The 22,117-nt window shown below is 44.0% G+C and overlaps 1 protein-coding gene across 1 annotated transcript in view; it reads left to right on the top strand.

Moving 5' to 3' along the window:
- The window catches only part of CC2D2A (coiled-coil and C2 domain containing 2A), a 3,655,067-nt gene that overhangs the window by 3,199,408 nt on the left and 433,542 nt on the right, over positions 1 to 22,117 (top strand). The window lies entirely within an intron of this gene.

Genomic DNA, 22,117 nt, shown 5'->3' with positions numbered 1-22,117 from the left:
CCAAATCAGTCCTATGGACCATGGGTTCCAAGAACCATTCTATACCTTGGTCATGGGGAATATCAAAAAAAAAGTCTTTAATGTCAATTGTTGCAAACAGACCATTGCTTAAAAAGGTAGGTCAGACACATTTTCCAAACAAATTCCAAGAATCTTTGAGCAAATGTTTCTTGTGTTCATAAAAGTGCTTGAGCCTCAAATCCACCAAAATAGCTCAGTCTTAGAGCCCACAGATGCAACTGTAGGTCTTAAGGGAGTCGGTAATTGATTTGTCAATCTTTGGGATCCTGAGGTTCTGGACCATGTAAAAATTGTGGATTTTACTATCCAAACCATATGTCATAACCAAATCTTTGATGTTTAAATCTATGTTGTGATAAGCAATGTTGATTTCATTGCAAGAAACATCAGAAAAGAAATCCCCATTGTTAAGATATTGTAACATTTTAGATGAATATAGATGTTTGTCCATCAAAATGACGCCCCCACCCCCCCGCCGGTCGGGTTTCATTATACAGAAATCTTTGTTGTCGTGCAGAAATAACATCAATTCTCTTTCTTTATAAAACACCCGTCTGTTAGTGGCACACCACTGTGTAATACTCCTTTCACAAAGGAGTTTGAAAAGTTGTATAGGTGGTGCCAATGATAAATCATCCCATGACCGATATATGGAATGGTTCCTAGAAGCCATGGTCCATGGAACCAATTTGGGGAGTGATGGTATCAGTTTGAAGGCCAGTATTTCTTATAAGAAAAAGGTGATGCATTTGGGTCCGCTTGTGGAATTTTATTCGCAAATTTAGTAATGATCGAATGGGAGAAGAATTTTTTGTTCAACAGTGAGTTTGGCTCATCTGTTACTTGCCTTTTAGTATTAAAGGCTTACATGAGATATTTTTAAAGACTTAGATGAGATATTTTTTTTCTCATTGGGAGCGGTTGTTATTTTTTGACATGGACTGAATTTTGATATTGTTGAAAATTGTGCTCACATTTGGTTATATCTGTGTATGATTGATTAGTGGTATTAATAAATTGTTATTCATGGAATGGGCGATAATATGAAGACATGGCCCTTTAAGAATTTAATGGCTAATGGAGGCTTGGTAGTCATAACTTCCTAGTTACAAAGGTTACACATTTCAGCTGCAAAACATTTTGCAGTACTGTTTAATGTTGTTATTGTGTAAACAGATGTATCATTGTACTGCAATTCAGTCAGGGTTGGGTTATAGTACAATTTTAAAAAAAGTGGTATTCTAGTGGAAGTGTGTTACAGCATCAGGGAGCAAGGACAGGAAATAACTTCATTGCTGAAGAAACCATATCCTTATGAATGCACCTAAGACATATGGAAGACATGTTTTTGGAAAAGGGGGTCAAAAACAGGCAGAATGAGCTAACTTGTGGAATCAAGTACTAGCTGGTATAATGCAGTAGGTGGAAGGAACCATACCATGGCACAATGCAGAAAGAGAGCTAATGATATGGTGTCCCATGCCAGGAGCAAGACAAGACAGAATGTAGCTGCATATAATGCCACAGGTGGTGGGCCTACCACTGTCCAGAAATGTAATGCCAGAAGAGGAGTACCTGCTATTCCTACAAGGGGATGACACAAAGAATGATGGCATTGGGTTCATTCAGGGTGGTTTGGATACAGGCATTTTAGTACACCTACTTCACCAACACACAGGTGGCACAGAAGGTCAGAGCTGTCATAGTGAGTGTTGTATTAGGGTAAGCATACTTTAATATAGTGAATCACTCGGTATAGATTTCATATGTTTCATCATCTGGTGTCAATTGCACTACAGGAACAGAAAGCATATGGTACATTTTGTCATCATTAACTCTAAACCATATTAGAATTTCAGCCATTTAAACAGGATGGGTTATTCAAATATTTATATCTGAAGTAGTTTACTTCATTTGGTCTTCAACCTGTGGGGGTACAGATTCGTATCGGATTCAAACCGGCAGCTTTTACTAGCATCAGCTCCGAGCTCCAAACTCCTCCCCTTACCCATAATACACCTCCACTGCCTTCCATCCCCAGATCTCGTTTGCCGTGAATTGCTTCAGCATCATGTCTTCTGAGCTCCAACTAGTCAGTGGGTTTAAACCCTTTTGTGAGTAAACAATTTTTTCTAAAATTCTCTCAGGTTCGTATAGGTCCCCTTTCTCCTCCCCTCGCTTGGTGCGTCGAGTGTTAGTGTTTTTTAGGTTAGTTAGTGTAGTTAGTTCTTGTGGTGTAGGTAGTAGCTTCCCCTCCCCTCTCAGTGTTTTCTACAGATGAGTGTGGTGAGTGTGTGTGTGTTTGTTAATTAGAAAGAACTTGCCTGTCTTTTTTCTAAGGCTATATTTCTAGTATTTAGGATGGCTGAAAAGCATGTTTTCAAGCACTGCACAGTGTGGCCATAAGTTCTCACCAGCAGATGGCCACACTCTGTGTTTTCTTTGCTTGGTCGTGGCCCACCTTAGTGTGGATTGTAGTATTTATGCGGGCTTCAACCCCCGCGCCCTAAAGGATACGAAGGCCAAGTTGGCCCTCAAAGGTCTTCTTCCTCCTTCCAACTCTGTTCCCTCGTCTCCGGCTTCGGTCACAGCAGCTGCTGTGGCCATCTCTCCCTACTCTCTTCCTCTGGCTTCTCCTCCCCCCCCCAGGCTGGGACTCAGCCTCCTATACCAAAGCCTGTTGTAGTGGAGCAGAAGAGAGGTAGAGAGAGAGAGAGAGAGAGTTGAAGATGAGGGAAAAGAGGAAGAGGTCCCCGGATCTCACTTCTCCGAGTAAGACAACACAGATCCGTGACTCCCCTTGGCTCTGATCTCCGAGGTTCTCCCCGTAGACTGAGGAGACATGTCCAGCCTCTCAGGCCTTAGTGCCCCGACCCACAAGGTCGGAGTTCGTGGCCTCGTCACGCTCCACCCTCTCCTTGTCAAATATAGATCTGGATAAGATGAGATTTATCCGTACACAGATCCAGATGGGAGTCTTGCCAGCCCCCCTCCCTCTGGAGGGGGGAGCTTGCTTCCTTTCTTTCAGCCCATTTCTCCTTCTCTGATCTGACCTTCAGGTTTGGAGTACTCAGATCCAAGGTTGGCTTTGGTCAGGGGGTTGGCGCTGATGGTACCTGCTTCCTTGATGCTTGACAGCTGCCTGGAGCATTTTAGATCTGAGCCCCTCTCGGAACCGAAGCTTGGGTGTCGGATCCAAGGAGTGTAACCTTTTTCATCGGCTCTGACTATGTCTGGCCAGGTTCCCTCCCTCGGAGCTCCATTCAGCTTGGGCCCGGCTCTGATTCCCATGTCGGACCCAGGGAGACTGATCTCCTTATTGGTTTCCCAGGAGGTTCGCTCTCCTTCAGCATTCGATGTGGTAGAAAGGGTTCTCTCCATTGGATTGAGACCCCTGACAACCCTTTCAGACTCCTCCCAGACCCCCCTCGGCTCTGTCTACGGTCCCCATTGTCTTACCAGAGGGACAGCCCATGCTTGAAGAGCCCCAGACAGTTCCCCCAAGGAACAAATGGCTTGCGAGCATCCCCTGGAGAGCCCCACCAGAGATCTGCCTCACAAGCGTACGTGCAAGAGGAGGCACTTGGACTCCCCCAAGTCCCTCACCGAGGACACAGACTTAGATGATGGAGAGGGTTCCCCAAGGTCACCTCCAGAGGATGTCTCCTTTGGAGACATCATGGAGATCCTGCACCAGCGGGGAGGTTGGTCTATCCCCAAACCTTCTTCTGATGAGTCTGTGTTTCTGGAGGCTTTCGGCACTGGCCCATCTACTTCCTGGGTGTCCCCTCCCGTGGATCCTTTGGTGGATCTGGTCACCTCGCAGGCATGGAAGGAACCGGACACCATGGAACCTATCCCAAAGTGACCTGACAAAATCCTAAGCCCCTCCATAGATAGGCCATCTTGGAATAAGGGCTCCCCCGTGGACACCATGGTGGTAGCAGCAGCCACTAAGAAGGAACTTGCCCAGGAGAGTTCCTCAGTCCACCTTCCTGACCAAGAGTCACAGATGATGGACCGCCTAGGGAAGCGAGTGTACGCTTCAGCTACCTTTTCGATTAGGGTGCTGAACTACTTGGCCCATGTCACCAGACAACAACGTGACCTAGTAAAGGAGCTGGAGGAGTCTCCCCCAAAGTCCATGTCACAGGAGGGCAAGGCTTTGTTCTCTGTGAAGATGGCCGCTTTAAAAGCATTATCTAACACATCCATGCGACTCCTCTCCCATGCTATGGAAGGAGCGGCTAGGGTGACTGGGTCCAGCGTGTCCATGAGGCGTAACTCCTGGCTCAGGTTATGTTAATTTTCTGATCCTTTGAAGCCGTTGTTTGCCAATGCCCCTTATGATGGCTCTACGCTGTTCGGTAAGACCGTCAAGGAGACATTAGTCCAGAGTGAGAAGGATGGGAAGACACTGTCTGCCATTGGGATCCACCTGTTGGTTCCAGAAGTCACAGTATTCCTGGGACACTCAGGATTCTTCTTCCCCCAGAGGCAGAGGAGGACAGAATGAATGCCGGCCCAGAGGCAGAAGGGGGTTCGCAGAATTTCGGGTCTCAAGAACCTTTCTCAGACAGACCTGGGCAGCAACCCTGAAGGGTTGCCCGACTGCTCTACTCTAGAGGCAGTCGGGGGATGATTGTCCTTGCACCCAGCGGCATGGGAGTCCATAACAATGGACCGCTGGGTGCTTCAAATTATATCCAGAGGATACTGTATCCCCTTCGTGGGTTCCCCATATCTCACAAACACCTCCTGGATGTACCACCCATGCAAAGGGAGGCAGCAGCATAGGAAATTTCCAAGCTGCTAGAAAAATAAGCCATCAAAATCATCCCCCCAGATCAGTCCGGATCGGGCTTCTACTCCAGGTTTTTTTTTGGTGCCAAAGAAAGCAGGGCATTTAAGGCCCATTCTGGACCTCTCTACCCTGAACCTGTCAGTTGCCAAAGAGAAGTTCTGGATGGTCACATTACAGTCCATCATGCTGTACCTGCAAGAGAGTGACTGGATGTGCTCGTTAGACCTCCAGGATGCTTACTATCACATAAAAATGCACAGAAGCTCCAGGAGGTTCCTCCACTTCCAGCTAGGAGTCAATCATTACCAATTTTGAGCCCTACCCTATGGTTTCACCACAGCCCCTAGTGTGTTTACCAAAGTAATGACGGTGGTAGCGGCTCTCCTGAGGCTTCATGGGATTCAGGTCTATCTGTACCTGGATGATTGGCTCCTCACTGCTCCCACCAGGCATCTACTTTCCCAAAACAGGGATTATTTCCTGACTCTTGCCCTGTGTTTGGAGATCACAATCAATGCATCCAAATCTCTCCTAGATCCTGTACAGGTAATTGACTACATTGGTGCCAGGATAGATACTCTTCAGTGCAAAATATTCCTGACCTCAGAGAGAGTTCAAAATCTGAGGATGCATAGCTCCCTGATCTACCGTTCTCATCTTCCAATGGCGGAATCGATGTAGAGGGCCCTAGGCTCGATGACAGCGACCATAACTCTTCTCCCATGTGCTTGGTTACACATGAGAATTCTACAGTGGACTCTAGCTGTACAATGGTCCCTGTTGGAACTGCCATTGACATATCTAGTTCAACTCAGTCGAGTCTGTCAGTTGTCCCTCATATGGTGGATGAGCTCTCCGGACATTTTGGAAGGACGACCCTTTGTTCCAGCCCCGGCCCAAACCACAGTGACCACGGATGCCTCCCGACTCGGGTGGAGTGGCATTCTTCGGGCAGGACAGTCCAAGGCCTGTGGTCCTCCATAGAGACCAGCTTGCATATAAATGTCCTAGAGATGAGGACGGTCCTTCTAGTGTTGCAGGCCCTTCATGCCTTTCTTCCTCTGGGGACGATTGCTATTCATTCAGACAACATGTCAGTGGTCTGGTATATCAACAAACAGGGAGGGACCAGATCTTACCCCCTTTGTCGCCAGGCCATGAGAGTGTGGGAATGGGCAATCTCCACCGGTCGCTTTCTCATCGCAAAACACATTTCGGGATGGTCCAACATCCTAGCGGACAGACTTAGTCGGACAATTCTGATGCCTTATGAGTGGTCTCTGAATCTGTCAGTAGGGGAACAAATCTTTAGCGAGTGGGGTCAACCTTGCTGCGATCTCTTTGCATCTCCTTCCAACGTGAAGTGTAGCAAGTTTTTCACTCTGAACCCTCTGCCAAGGGAGTCCCCCAGAGATGATCTAGTCCATGCTTGGCCTCCTGGTCTTCTGTATGCTTATCTGCCAGTACCTCTCATTCCAAGGTTTCTACAGAAAGCTCGTTGACTGGGGAGCAAAGTGATCCTCATTGCCCCATTCTGGCCTCACCAGCTATGGTTTCCCTTCCTTTGGTCTCACCTTCTAGCTCCACCTTGAATCCTAGATCCCATTCAGGATTTAATTTCACACCCTTCAGGGGTGCCTCATCCAAGTCTGGACAGCCTGAAGCTCACAGCTTGGCTGCTCCAATTCCCATGATTGCTAGGACTTCCGGACTTTCCTCCTCAGTTATATCTATTTTAGTAGCTGTTCATAAGTCTTTGACCAGGAAGCTTTATCGCAGCAAGTGGAAATGTTTTTCTTTCTTGGCTTCTCAAAGGAGTTTAGACCCTTTCACAGCTCCTATTTCCACCATTCTTGATTTTCTAGCTGATATTTTTCAACACAGAGCTAGTTCTTCTACTGTCAAAGTTCATTTGGCTGCCATTTCTCATTTTCATGTGAGCGAGAATTCTGCCTCTTTAGTCTCTTCCAGACTGTGTAAAGCCTTTATCAAAGGCACCTTTTTGTTACGCCCCTGGTCAAAGATCCTCTTCCCCTGTGGGACCTTACTATGGTTCTTCAAGCTTTGGTCACTCCAACTTTCAAGCCTGCCGCAACTGCAGATCTGAAATTTTTATCTTGGAAAACAGCTTTTCTGTTGGCTATTAGCTCTGCAAAAAGGGTTTCAGAATTACAGGCCTTGTCCGTCAGAATTCCTTACATGATTTTTACACAAAGATAGGGTTTCCCTTTGAACCAATCCATCCTTTTGCCTGTGTTTTTTCCTAATTTTACTAACAAGATGGAATACAATCTACACAAGTTGGATGTTCATAGACAGTTACAATTCTTTTTACACAGGACAAAAAAGTTCCATAAATCTGATCAATTGTTTGTATCCTTCTATAAACCCTTTTTGGGGAAACGTATCTCCAAGGTCACTATAGCTAGATGGATTTCCTCATGCATCCTACAGGTCTATAAGGACAGAGGCATGTCTCCTTCAGGTCAGGTGAAAGCTCATTCCACTAGGTCCATGGCTATGTCTGCAGCTTTTTGGTCTAGTGTGTCTTTGGATGATATTTGTTCTGCAGCTACTTGGTCCTCATCTCATACGTTTATTTCTCATTACAAATTGGATTTGACTTCCAGAAGGAGAGCATCCTTTGGTTCCACTGTGCTCAGGAATATCCTTCCATGAGGGCCTCCCAGGAGTTTTAGTAGCTGGGGACTCTGTCCCACAAGTTGAAGACCAAATGAAGTAAACTACTTCAGATAAAGAAGTTATGTACTCACCATAATGTTCCATCTGAGTAGTTGCACTTCATTTGTCTTCAACCATCCCTCCCTCCTTCCCCTGGACCTTGACGCATGATCAGCCTACAGGCTGCAGTATAGGTCACAAGTAAATCTTTCAGATTGGGTTCTCAGTATAAGTTCAGCAAACTCGATCGGGGATGGAAGGCAGTGGAGGTGTATTATGGGTAAGGGGAGGAGTTTGGAGCTCTGAGCTGATGCTAGTAAAAGTTGCTGGTTCGGATCCGATCTTCTTCTTTCAGCTTTTCCTGGTTAGGGGTCACCACAGCGGATCACCTGTCCTCTCATGATTGGCAGTGGAGTTGTACAGTGTTGAGTTGCCAGCCCGGCGCCCAACCTTCCACAGAAGGGACACACACGCACTCACACCTAGGGCCAATTTAGAGTGTCCAATCTTTGTAATGTGGGAGGAAACCGGAGCACCCGGAGGAAACCCACACAGCCACAGGGAGGACATGCAGACTCCGCACAGAAGGCACCACTGCCGAAGATTGAACCGGAGAACTTCTTGCTGTGAGGTGGCAACGCTAACTGCCGATACGGATCCGTAACCCACAGGTTGGAGACAAGTGTGAAGTACAGCTACTCCAATGGAACGTTATGGTGAGTACATAACTTCTTTTTCTTTACAGGTACAGCACCAGAAACAATGAAATGCAGTGATGTACCACAACAGGCTGATGTTGACAGCAGAATGGGTGCCAGTGACAAACATTGCTCTCAGAGTCATTACATAGCCTCAGGACAATAGCATATAGTCACAAAATGTGCTGCCAGAACCCCCCCCCCCCCAAAAGCAGGCTGAAAATGCTGTAATCAGTGATATAGACTCTTACATAGCACTTCATGAGGAACTTGCCATTACCAGAAAGAAGGGAATTGCCTCATAGCCCACTCTTGTGGACAGACTGAACTCTGGAGGAAGACACAACAATGTCTGCTTTTCCATTATCCATTGTGCAGCGCATATGCCATCAGGGATGCTGTATAAAGCCATCAATCACAGCTGGCTCCATAGACACTCAGGGCCTTGTCTGCACACTTCGGGTAGAGACTGTTGTCTCTGAAATACTTCAGGTACAGACTATTGTCTCAGAGTCATGTGGAGATGGGTAGAGTACTGCATGGTGTATGTCAGGAAATTCACTAGTACATAGAAATGCTGACGGCCAGGGTCTATGTTATGATTATCCCCATGTGCAGGATGGTTCCTCATATAGCTCCCATGTCAATTTCTATCTGCACACTGGTAAGGACTTACCAGACACACATCATTGACAGTGCTGAACATGAACGTGACTTGAGTGTGGATCTGCTTGTGCAGTGGATGATTAAGCCAGACGCTATGTGTCTACAAACATAGTGCTGCAGTCATGGATGTGGATTCACTCAAAAATAAAGCAATTAAGGGTTGTCATACTTCCATGTCACATGAGAGGACCTCTGAGTCAAGGCCTAAATTTTGCAGGACTGTTCAGTCAATTTCAAGAGCTTCCCTGCATGAAGTAGATCTTGCTAACATAGCAATTCAATATCAAGCTCATGTGCAAGTACTTGCCCATGGTCTACGGGACCATACACAGCATTATTTGAGGACAATATATATGACACAATTCAAATTTGACAGAGAATCACAACTTTACAAACTACAATGTACTCCTCAACCAACAAAAGCCCCCAAGAAGTGTCATAAGGATGTACAGTAAATAACAAACCACCTTTATGAGGAGTGACAGTAGTTTATCTTACCTGTATACTGGAAAAAGAAATAAGGATTAGGACCCCTGATACATGAGAAAAAAAAAACATTTATTACTGCAATAGCAGTGAGTTTGCATTGTAAGTCGAAACTAACTTCGTTACCTTAATAATACAATTTCTTTAGCATGTATCAATGGGAAAAGGAAACTGTCTGTATTCAGTACTTCACATCTCTGGTCACTTTCTAACCCCCAACCCCCTTCTGTTTTAACTAGCACTCGTGCCACTGACCAGTGAACACTGTGCAGATCATGGCAGCTGTAACTATGTGAGCCATGAACTTGTGTATGCTTTGTTGAGAAATGTCTGATGCACAGTGTGAGTTGGCCATGCAGCATCACCCACAGGTCATACTGCATGCACTATGTATTTATTATCTTTGTAATTTTACACTGTCATCTAGTGAATGTCTTGGCCCATAGTTGCAGACTAGACACTGCCACTTTGCCTGCACTGCCCAGCCTGCACAAGCCTGCCTCAGAGGGGGTACCATGCTGCTGCTGCCATCATCTGGCCACAGTTGCCATTACCACTGATTGAACAAATGGTAGAGGAACTGAAGCACCACTATTGGTCACTACGTGTGGCAGTTGTGCACCAGACTGACGTAGAATCATATTATGCAGAATGCAACAGGTGGTAAACATTCTGTATGCAGTAACAGGGTCATACTGAAGGATCCCCCAACTTATCTAGGCAGAGAAAATGGGCATTCAGCAGGACAAGCATTCCTTTAATGATTATTTGTGTCTGAAACAGTTTGGTGTTAAAGCATTTCTCTACAGCTTCCTGTGGGATATGGACTGTGTCCCCTAAAAGAGGACACATGAAGATGGGGTGGTTAGCCATTAAAACCTTGGTCACGTTTTAGAAAAATAGATATGGGAAACAAAGTTATTTAGGGTGCACTTAACAACTAGGTGACAGTGTGTAATCCCACCATGCAGTAAACGGCAGTAAAGTGAACTTGTGTGAGAATTGTGGGTACTGCTAGGATGCCGGTCCACTACATTGGTAATATAACCATGGTGTCACATACTGTCTGGCAGTTGTTGGAAGGGTAGCCTTCCTTTTTCGGTATTTATCTTCCATGGACCATATGGGACCCTAACAGTCACTGGGGTGCAATCCATTTAATCAAGGACCTCGGATAATGGTACTGGCTCAGATATTCATCATATTGATCACTGCTGCAGTAGCCTTAGTTGTATGGAGTCATATCCTGCCAAGGATATAACAGCCAGCTAACTTCCAAAGCATCAGGGCACCTTCCACTGGAAGTTCAAGCTAAGCTGAATAAAAGATAAGTTTGGATGCTAAGCCCTTCAAAGCTTTACTGCCGGTGAAGAGTACATTCCTCTGAGGGTATGGAGGATCGACAGTCGGCTTGTGCTGTTCCTTTGGTGGGCAGATAGGTTCCTTTTGGAAAAAAATGCTTCCATTCAATATTTTTTGTTTATTATATATACTTTCCACTTCAGGAAAGTTATTTTAAGCTAGAAGTCTGTGTTTTAATGGACTGTCACTAGACTATACTGTACTTTTAAATGGGAGTGCTCTTTTTTCCTTTCAGTTTAAAAGTTGTTTAAAGTAAATGAAAAACTTTTTTTCTGTGGAGAAATTGTGTTGACTTTACTTTTGGGGGCTAGTACAATGTTTTAAAGTACTTTTTACTGTGCTTGTCCTTGAAAAATGTAAGAATATTATTTTTTTTACTGGTAGTTACAGCTTGTTTCCCTGGAAAAGAGGCACCATTTTCAACTTGAATATGGAACAGTTTGTCAGTCCCACAGTCAGTCCTTCTTCCAGCTACAAAAAGAAGTTAAGCAAACAGCTTTTATCATTACAGCAGGCTAGCAATTTGCCTCAGCCACAGATGGGTGACTATGCTGTGGTCATTAGTTATACCTCAGACCACTCATCTTTTACCCGTGATCCCTCTGATATAGCACCTACAGCCACTATGAGCTATGGGTTAACCATATCCTCTGCGGCTGTTGGGATCCCCTCAGTGGGCAAGGGAGAGCCACTCTTCTCAGTCCTGGGAGAGGGAATAGGGAAGACTTCCCTATTTTGTCGGAATGTTGTGCCCATCCCCTGGGAAGCATCTGCTACCATTAATAACATCACTGGTCCCAGTTTTCCTGTAAAGCAGAAACCCTCCTCAAATTTCCTTAGAGAGGATTAGTTTACTGGGTCTGGTTCAGGGTTTAATTTGTGCTTTTTATTTTTCTTGTCAAGTAGTTTCTGGTAAAAGAAAGAGGGGTTATCTTCTTTCCTGAAGAGAATCAATATTCTGAATCTGGTGGGACTTGCACAAGATTATCACAAGATTTTCTTCTCAGATTTCTGATTCAGACTCAGAGAGCTTGGTTCCTGACTCTCCCTGTGGAAGGGTCTCTTTCTCTGAGACTGTTTCTAGAATGTGACAGTGTTTTCAGTGGGAGAACACTGAGATTTCTCAGTCCCTTGGAAAATACAATGAGATATTACAGATGGAATTTCCAAAACATGCACCCATTCCTCCAGTTCTGTTAGCTTTGGAGGATGTGTGTGCCTGTAATATTCCTGACAGTCAGCACAGCTGTCCCTAAAAAGGCAGATAGGATGTATAAAGTTCCTCACTCTTTTAAGTTTTTATACACTCTTCCCAAACCTGATCCAGAAGCTATAGTGTTAGTTAATACTTTTGCTGCTAAACATTATGTTAATTCCAATCCTTCTGTATCCAATGAGGATATGAAGGTTATTGACAAGTATGGGAAAAAAAGTGTATGTTTCTGCCTCTTTGATTTTCAGAATTTTGAATTGTCAGGCTCATATGTTAAGGTTTGTTCTGACTAATTGTGAAAGTATGAGGAATGTTACTGCAGTTTCTTCTTGTCATGTAAAATGTAATATAATGTAATTTCTTCTATTATTCAAGTCACCACTGTGAAAATCTGCCAATCATTTGCGGATCGGAGTTCCACTGTGGCAACCCCAAACCGGGAAAAGCCGAAAGACAACATTCAAGTCACCACTCATTGTATACAAAGTGTGTATGACTCTGTCACTCCTTCTTCAAGGACTATGGCCACTGGTATGGAGAGGTTTGCATGGCTGCATTCTCAGAACCTCCTAGATGATGTAAAAATGAGATTTTAAATTCTCCTTTGGTTAGATGTTTAGTTTTTGTTTCCTCTGATGCAGAGGTTATCAAAAAGCCTGATAAAAGGGGTAAGCTGATACAAGCAATATGTACATTTTTTTCAGCCCTTCTTTTCAGTTTTTCCAAGGGAATTTCTAACTGCTCATCGTAAAAATAAAATAACAAAAGTATAGGTATACTAACATTTAAGAAAAAATAGCAAGGGTATTCCAAGAAAAAATCTGGAAACTCCCAAAGTGTATGACTGTCCAGTAAGTCTTTGGCTCCTCCTCACAGGATCATTTTTCTGGGATGTCAACTGGACACCACAGTTCAGAGAGATTTTCTTCCTCCGGGAAAATAGATTTATATTTAGTATTATGTTTAGGGTTTTCCACTCGGACTTCGATCTCTGTGAGAGAATACCTCAGAATTTTGGTCTCATGGCTGCTGTGATTCTCAGGATAATCCTGGCAAGACTTCACATGAGAAAGATACAGGAGTATCTTGTGTCTTTTTGGTCGCAGTTTAAACCCCGTTTCTTTTCAGATCCCAGTGCTAAGGTTTATCAAAAGGGAAATAATTTAGTGGAAACAACAGATATCCCTAAATCCAGGTCACAGCACATAAATATAAAAGAGATGCTTGCCCTGATCAAGGCACTCAACTTTCTGAATTCTCATTGGTTCCCTGGAACCTCTTCAGGTTATTACAGACAATACCAGAGTCATGTGGTACATCGGCAAATGATGGTGAACAAGGGTGTACCGCCTCTGCATATTAACCTTATTACCTTGGGATATAGCTTTACGGCACAGCCTCACTGTATGGGCATTCCACATTCTGATGGAGCAAAGTTGTGTGGTAGCCAAGCTAAGCAGGACAAGGACAGACCCTTATGAATGGAAACTAGATTAGGGGCCTTCCAAGATTTGATCCATCTGTAGGGAATTTCTCAACAGACCTCTTTGTCTCCTTTCTGAATAGTCAGCTGGCAGAATTCTGCTCCAGAATGACATGCAAGAAGGTCTGAAAGACAGATGCATTTTCCTTTCTTTGGGCAGGGATGTTACTATATGCTTTGCCACTCTTTCCACTAATATCCAGGATACTTCTGAAGATTCAGAAGGAATCCTCAAGATCATTGTGGTAACTCTCTTCTGGCCTAAGAAGCAGCTGTTCTTTTGGAAATGGCCAGGGGCAATTAACACAAACTTCCTCACAGACTGGATCTACTCACACAAGAACAAGGGTGTTGATGATACAGCACAACACCAATCCACATAAGTGGACTGCCTGTGTGATAAAGTCTTAATTCCTTTTAGGCACCTGTTTACTGAGGACTTACAGCAGGTACTAATGTAGGCAAGAAAGCCTGCTACTAGAAAATCATATATTAGTAAGTAGAAAAGATGCATACATACAAATACATACAGATATTTCAAGCACAGGCATTAATCCCCTTCTAGCTTACCAATATACCAAAACACTTGTTCCCATAATAAGTGTCCAGGCTGTTCTTAAAATATCTGAACTAGTACTTGCTTTAATGTAATTTGGGAGTCTGTTCCATGCATCAGCTACTTTCTCAGAGAACCCAGTTAGTACCCTTCTCATTCCTCTAGAATCTTCTACATACGTAGGTTGTCTGATGATTCACTATTACTTTTTGATAACCCCAAACATTCAAAGAGGTAGTTGTCTCTAAATCCCCTATATACCTGTATAACATCTCCTCTTAGATATGCATGAGATGGTGTACAAGTTCAGATATTTCAGTCTTACATAACTTAAATTTTCACATCCATGGATGCCCTTGGTATATTTTCACTGTACTCTTTCCAGTTTACTCATGCTTGTTTTCTTATAAGGTTTCCAAGTTTTTATTCCATACTCAAGTTTGGGTCTAATGTAACTAACAAACAATAACTTCATCATTTCTGATTTCTTATAAATATTCTTCCTATAAATCTTTTTATACACCCTATCGTTCTATAACGATCATTAAACAATTGGTTGATATAGGTTCATAGGTTGGTACTAGGCTATCAGCCCTAGGGCCAAAACAAGCCTAGCCATAACAATTCCCTGGCTATTTCTTCCCACACTATTTACTTCCCTGGACCCCTGTCTAGCAGGGCGACTGACGTGATCCCCGGGGTGAATTTCCTTTCTCCCATCCAATCGTCAAGGTTCCTTTTGAAGAGGACCAAAGAGGCACTCTGCTTGACATGTATGGGCAATCTATTCCAGAGTCTGGGGAGTCTCTGGGTCAGGAGATGATTAGAAAAACTCAAAGCTGGATCTGCCCATATACCTAGGTCCTTAAATGAGTCTACATTTTCAATCACTGTGTACTGTGTTAAATATTCCTCTTTCAATTTATGTCTGCCATATCTCATATGCTTAGTTTTTTATGTATTTATGAGTGTATTATTCTTATGTGCCCAAATGGTCAATTTAGTCAAGTTCTTTTGCAGGCATGCCTTATCTATAATGCATGTAATCAGTTTATCCAATTTCAGGTCATCTGCGTACTGACTGTAACCAGGAATTTCACCTGCCCAGTTGCTGTATGATACTTGTCATGTTTTATTTGTAAGCCATGAAGCTGTCCATCTTATCAAGAGTACATTGATACTTTGTTGTTCTAATTCTTCGGTCAGTTTTTTGTGTATGACCCTGTCAAATGCTGAAGTTATATCTATATAAATTACATCACAACACAATTTTTCAGTCATAGCTGCTATTATATTGTTATAGAGCATCATGTTACAGGTCATAATCGATCTATGTACAACATATGCATGCTGATATATGGTTTCAAGTGCCAACCTATCCAATTCTGACAATAACTTATCCAGTATTATCTTCTCCATTATTTTTCCACAACATGAAGGTAGACTTAAGAGACTGTGAGACTTTGGGTTTGTCCTAGTCCCCTTTCTGTTAAAGACAGGTTTAATAAGTGCATGTATCCAATCTTGAGGAATTTTTGCATATTTATATGACCTAGTAAATAATAGATATAGTGGTACTGTAAGTTCTTGCTGAAGTGTTCTCAGGTCATTATTACTATTTCCATCTGCTCCCTGTACTTTGTTTGGATCCAGTTTGCGCAATTCCTTTTCAGCATATTCCAATTTGATTCCAGTGTCTGAGGTTACCCAGATGTCACTAGGACAACGTATCAGGTCTATATTAACTCAGCAAAACGGCATTACAGCAAATGACATTTCGCTGACACACCCACACCGAAACCCCATAACAGCGAAATCCCAGGTGACCGATTTTCTTCCCATAGAAAAAAATCGGTAGACCAACACAACATAACAAACCACTTAAAACATTGCAACATGGGGGGCTTTGCCCCCCACACCCCCCTAACTAAATATACCAACTCCGAGATTGCACTACAGTGCGGTAAAGGGCAATTTCACGGCTCAGGCCAACCAATTTTTTTCCGTGGGAAAATGCTGACCTGCGCTTTTGCTGTTATGGGGTTTCGGTGTTGATGTGTCGGCAAAACGGCATTCGCTGTAATGCAGTTTCGCTGACCTGATATAGACCCCAGCTTATCACTCCCTTTGTGGAGCCAATCTATTTTGCATAAGATTTTGTAAATATATCTATAATCTGTTGTCTGAGAATACATTTTAGAATCTGCACACAGTTAATCAATTTGTATGTCTTTACTCCTTCCACATCTTATGTATCTATAAAAAGGTTTCATATTATGTTGAGTATTTTTATATAAATTTTGTTCAAATTTTTCCTGATCTTGTCTCACACTATTCTTAATTTGTTTGTCCAACTTACTTATTTCAGTTTTTAAAGTTGTAGTTTGACCTCTCTTCCATTTCTTATATTTTTTGCCCCTCACCTTAACAGGTGTCTTGTTCTTATGGAAATATATCCCCCTGACGTTGTATGCCTACATCTTGATGTTAGACATTTTTTTGATTTTATGAACTCTTTTTTAAAACTTTCCACATTCCATCTGCAGTTTTTCTACTGAACACATCGCTCCAGTTAGATGTCCTTCATGTTTCAATGTTGCAGTCATCACACTTGGGTTATCTGCCTGCAGGTAACCCTCAGTCGGCCCAAATACCAGAGACTTAGTATTTCTGCGTCAGTTGCTGTTGCTCCAGGACTGACATAAGGTTATCAGGGGTATAAAAACAGGCAGCCGACACCATTACATCTGTCTTTCTTGCCGAGGAGCCCGAAGCAGAAGCAGTTTGCATGAGTGCCGGTCAGCCGCTACCTGAGTTTTCATTTCCGAATTGAATCATCCTGAAGTCTTCTAAAGCTAAGTCCCCATTGGAGATCCTTTTTTCTTGCTCTAACTGATGTCAGAAAAAGTTAACAATTGTCTCACCTGTGGAATGCAAATACCACACTGAGATTTCCATTCTTACTGTGTCACCTGTTTAGACCCAGACCACTACGTTCATCGCTGTCAGTTTTGTGCTTTGTTCAACACCCGAACTATTCATCATCGGGCCCTTATTGTTGCTAAATACTTTCGCTGTCGATCTCCGTATTCCGAAATGGCCTCGGTAAGCCATCTGACTACCGATGTTCCGAAAAAACGTAAGTATAAAGACAGAGACAGACCGCACAGGTCCAAAACTGCCGACGACGCTTCCGTTAAGCTAGTCACCAATTCGCCAGTACTCAGGTTCTTTCCCAGCCCCTGATGCCAACTTTGATGGATTTGCAGGCTGCTACCGAGACCCGTTCAGAGTCCGGTATGCCACGAGACTCTTCTTTGACTACGGAACCTGCAGATGTCTCTACCTTGGATGGGTCCGGAGCCGCTGTGCAGGCACCGGCTTCCGAGGAAGTTCTTTGCATTACTGATATTCGACAAACCGACAACTTCTTTCACATCTTCAGTTCTGTCTATAACTATTGAGTTTCTAAGGCCAAGAGTATGAGCTACACCTAAAAAAATGACAATCCAATCTCAAGCACCTGCTTTCTTGCCATAATCTCAAATGCTTAAAATGGCAGAAGACCTGATCATGCTTATTAGGGGAAGCCAGCCTTCCCCTGCTAAGAGAAAAAGAGACTTGTCACCAGCAGCTTTAACTGACCAAGAGTCCGACGACTCTGATATTTCTGAATATGAAGAATTGGCTTTATCTGCTTATGAGGATTCAGATTAATAGGAATCCATTCCCTCTGCTTCCCCTCCACAGGATTTTTCTTTTGGTGAAACCCTACATACTTTGAGAGCATTTCCACTGGGAATGCCAGGATTATCCTCAGTCCAAAAAGAGACTCAGAGAATTTTTAGATTTGCCACAACATAGACCTTTGGCTATCCCTCCAGTTCTGGATGTTGTGGATGATGTCTTTATGGAATCCAGTCTAACCCCTGATACTTTACTCCCTGCTACAAGGAAACCAGATGGGTACTACAGAGTCCCTGACGCTCACAAATTTCTTTTCAAAAATCCTACTGCTGACCCTGAGGTCATTTCCCAAGGGCCTAAAGGTATAAAAGCAACTACAGCTAAGAATCCCACCCCTTTGGACAGGGATTCCCGAGCTTTAGACAGATGGGGTAAAAAAGTGTACACCTCTGCAACTCTCGTCATTAGGGGATTGAATTGCCAGTTTCACATGCTGAAATACCAGCAACATATTATGGAACTTATTAAGCAAAAATGATCTACCTTTACAGACTGTGCAGAAAATAAAGAATTACAGGAGCTGATACATTTTGCAAGCCAAGTCAGCAAGCATACTTTGCAATGTGGGTTTGATGCCCTCGAAGCATCTTGCAGGGCAGCAGTCACTGGTTCTGTACTGAGAAGGCATACTTGGCTTAAGGAACAGACCTTGCCATACCATGTCAAATCAAAATTACTAGATGCTCCTTTGAATAAGGACAATTTGTTTGGCACTAAAGCAGAAGAGGTTCTAAAAAAGATGGAAGAAAAAGTTAAGTCTATGCAGACAAAGACTTTTTTCAGGTACAGCCTCCAAGATTCAGTAGGCACTGCCCCTTGAAACATTGGTCTTTCCAGCCCCCTCGAGGCAATCTCAAACTAGACCCAGGGGAAACAGACCCCCCCCCCCAGGGTATGCAGAGATCTAAGCAATAGAGTACCTCCACTTCCAAAACAGGGAGTGCTAAGCCACTCCCTTACAGAAAAAAATTCACAATGACTTCTCATCTCCACTCCTCACTTCTGCCTAATTGCTCGTGCCCCTAGGAGGAAAACTTGCCCACCATGCAAAAAACTGGACCTCCATCACCAAAGACTGATGGGTCCTCAACATTTTATCCCAGGGGTACAAATTTTACTTCCACACACTAACAACCCCAAAAGGGTTCCCAGACCTTCCTCCAAACCAGTGGGCAAAGGCACAAAACCAAGCTCAATCCCTGCTCTCCATAAGGGCAATTCAGCCTGTTCCTGCAGGACAGATAGGTCAAGGATTTTATTCCAGACTTTTCCTGGTACCCAGAAAAGAGGGCACTTGATGCACAATCCTAGATCTTTCCATTCTAAATACCTTCCTGGTGGTACCAAAATTCAAAATGCTCACCCTTCAGCAGCTTCTTCCTATGCTGTCCAAAGATGGCTGGTTAGCCACCCTCAACCTAAAAGAAGCCTATCTGCACATCCCTATCAGGGAATCATGCAGGAAATGTCTATGTTTCAGGGCAGGATCTATGAATTATCAGTTCTCTGCACTTCCCTTTGGCTTATCCACTGCACCCAGAGTCTTCACAAAATGCCTGGCTCCGGCCATTGCCTATTGCAGACAGAGAAAAATTCAAATATACCCTTACTTGGATGATTGCCTGATTCAGGCAGACAGGAAAAGCTGTTGCAGCACCTGACATTTGTAAAGAACCTTCTAACCTCCCTGGGGTACACTATCAACGAAAAGAAATCAAAACTAGTCCCCAGCCAAAAGATTGTATTCCTGGGAGCAAGCTTGGACACAGCATCCCAGATGGAACTCCTTACTCTGGAAAAGCAAGCCTATTTAACAGGCTTTTTCACTCAAATGGCCACCAGAACCCAGCTATCCACAAGGAAAATCCTGCAGGCTCTAGGGTTCATGGCCTCTTGCATTCTACTAATTCCATATGCTAGACTGCATATGAGGAAACTTCATTGGTACTTAAAAAAGTCTTTACTGCCAACATTCTCAGGAGCTGGAAACCATCTTACCTATCATACCTTAAGGATAGAGTTTCTTTGGTGGGCAGCAGCGTGCTACCACAACAATGGCATCCCTTTACACAACCTCACGCCACCCAGACCCTAGTCACAGACACATCAAACTATGCCTGGAGGGCACATCTGGATGACAAGTGCATTCAGAGCCACTGGAGCCCAAGTAAAATGCATCTGCACATCAGCCAAAAAGAGGTGCTAGCTGTTCAGCACACTCTGACAGCTTTCAGATCCCTACTCTCACCACCGCTAATAAAAACAGATGACAAGCAGAAATCTCCTAGACCCACACAAGTGGCAATTAGGCCCCAGCACTTTCAGCCTTCTAACCCAGAAATGGGGAACCCCGGAGATGGACCTTTTTGCCTCCCCCTACAATTACCAGATCTGCAAATTCTGCACCAGGGCACCTCACAGCAGGGTCTGGAAAGTGGATTCCCTATCCTTCCAGTGAATAAACCTCTCAATCTAAGCCTTCCCCCTCTGCCTCTCGTTACAAGAGTATTACTCAAGATAAGACAGGACAGACCAAGGGCAATCATGATTGCCCCAGACTGGCCACGCCAGCACTAGTACCCAGTACTGCGCAGCCTGTCACCAGTGCCACCATGGCACCTACCCCAGATCCCAACCCTCCCCACTCAGCAGCAGGGACAGATATTGCATCTGCAACTGCAAACCCTGAACCTTGCAGCCTGGCTTATTCCTTGAATTCTCCCCCAGTGACCAGCCTAAGCAAGCAGGTGCTAGACATCATTCTTGAAGCCAGAAGACCCAGTACAAGGAAATCCTATGCTGATAAGTGGAAAAGGTACTGTTCCTGGATTCAGTCTAAAGGAGCGGACACAACACTGCCCTCCTTACCTTTAATCCTGGATTACCTAGCAGAACTACTTCACAGAGGCCTATCCTTCTCTTCCATTAAGATCCATGCCTCTGCCATCTCGGCTCATTACAACACTGAGCCACCTCTCTTCTCTCACCCTCTCATCAAGCAGTTCCTGAGAGGGGCCAACAACTTAAGGCCACCAAGGAGAGCCTCTACCCCTGGTTGGGACCTTAACTTTGTACTAGAAAAGCTCACCCCCCCCCCTTTGAGCCTGCAGTGTCAGCAGAGTTAAAATTCCTTTCTTGGACATCACTTCAGCTAGAAGAGTGTCTGAGCTACAAGCACTTATGGCTGTGGAACCCTTCATTATTTTTCATGCTGACAGGGTCTCCCACAGGACTAACCCTACTTTTATGCCCATGGTGTCCAGTGTAGCTCTCAACCAATCTATCCATTTGCCAGCCTTCTTCCCTAATCCTCAAAATAAGGGGGAAAGGATCCTGCACTCTTTAGACATGCACAGACAGCTCAGATTCTACCTTGATAGGACTAAGCCCTTCAGGAAATCTGACCAGTTACTACTAAGTTTTGCACCAGGGGCAGAGGGCAAGGTCATATCTAAACAAACAATTTCCAAATGGATAGCACATTGTATCCATTTCTGTTACAAACACCATTGAAAACCAACCGCTCAGGGGGTCAGAACGCATTCCACTAGGGCAACTTCTACCTCTACAGCATTCATCAGGGGAGTCCCTACCAGGGACATTCTGGAAGCTGCTACCTAGAGTTCTGTTCACACCTTCACCAAGCATTACCATCTGCCTATCTTTTCCAAATCCATGGCGGGGTTTGCAACAGCAGTCCTGCAAGGCATACTAGCCAGCCCCAACTCTTCTTGACTGCCTCCACCCGTTCTTCAGCTTTGGGAATCAACCCAAGTGTGATGACTGCAACAGTGAAACACGAAGAACATAGTACAGTTGTGTACACTTACCATAAATGTAGATATTCGAGTGTATTCACTGTTGCAGTCCTGGTTTCGCACCCTCCAGCCCCCTTGTCTCTCTCTCTTTCTCCTTCTCTATCTCTATTACTCACCCTTTACAGGGCTATTGGTATTTACTTTTTACTGGTGGTGTTGTTTTCCACCATAACTTAGCTCCCTATTTGGGGGGCTCCTGACATTTGTGGCAAGAAAAACTGATGTAACTGCTGCCTGTTTTATACCCCTGACAACCTGACATCAGTCCTGGAGAAACAGCAACTGACGCAAAAATACTAAGTCTCTGGTATTCAGGCCAACTGAGGGCTGCCTGCAGGCAGATAACCCAAGTGTGATGACTACAACAGTGAATACACTCTAACATCTACATTTATGGTAAGAGTACACAACTGTACTTTTTATGTAGTGACTATTTTGCTTCCATATAATCTCTAATTAATCTTCTGTGCATTGGTTTAGATTTCAGTTTGGTAGAATTATCTAGCAACAAAATAACCTTTATAACCTAATGATCACTGCACATCAGTGGTGGTACAACTTGACTTGAAGTAACAGTAATT

The sequence above is a fragment of the Protopterus annectens genome, chromosome 2.part1 (assembly GCF_019279795.1).
Source record: "Protopterus annectens isolate FY-2018-M chromosome 2.part1, PAN1.0, whole genome shotgun sequence".
Taxonomy (NCBI): domain Eukaryota; kingdom Metazoa; phylum Chordata; order Ceratodontiformes; family Protopteridae; genus Protopterus; species Protopterus annectens.
Note: the sequence above shows the minus strand (reverse complement) of the source record. Positions and strands in the feature narration are given on the sequence as shown.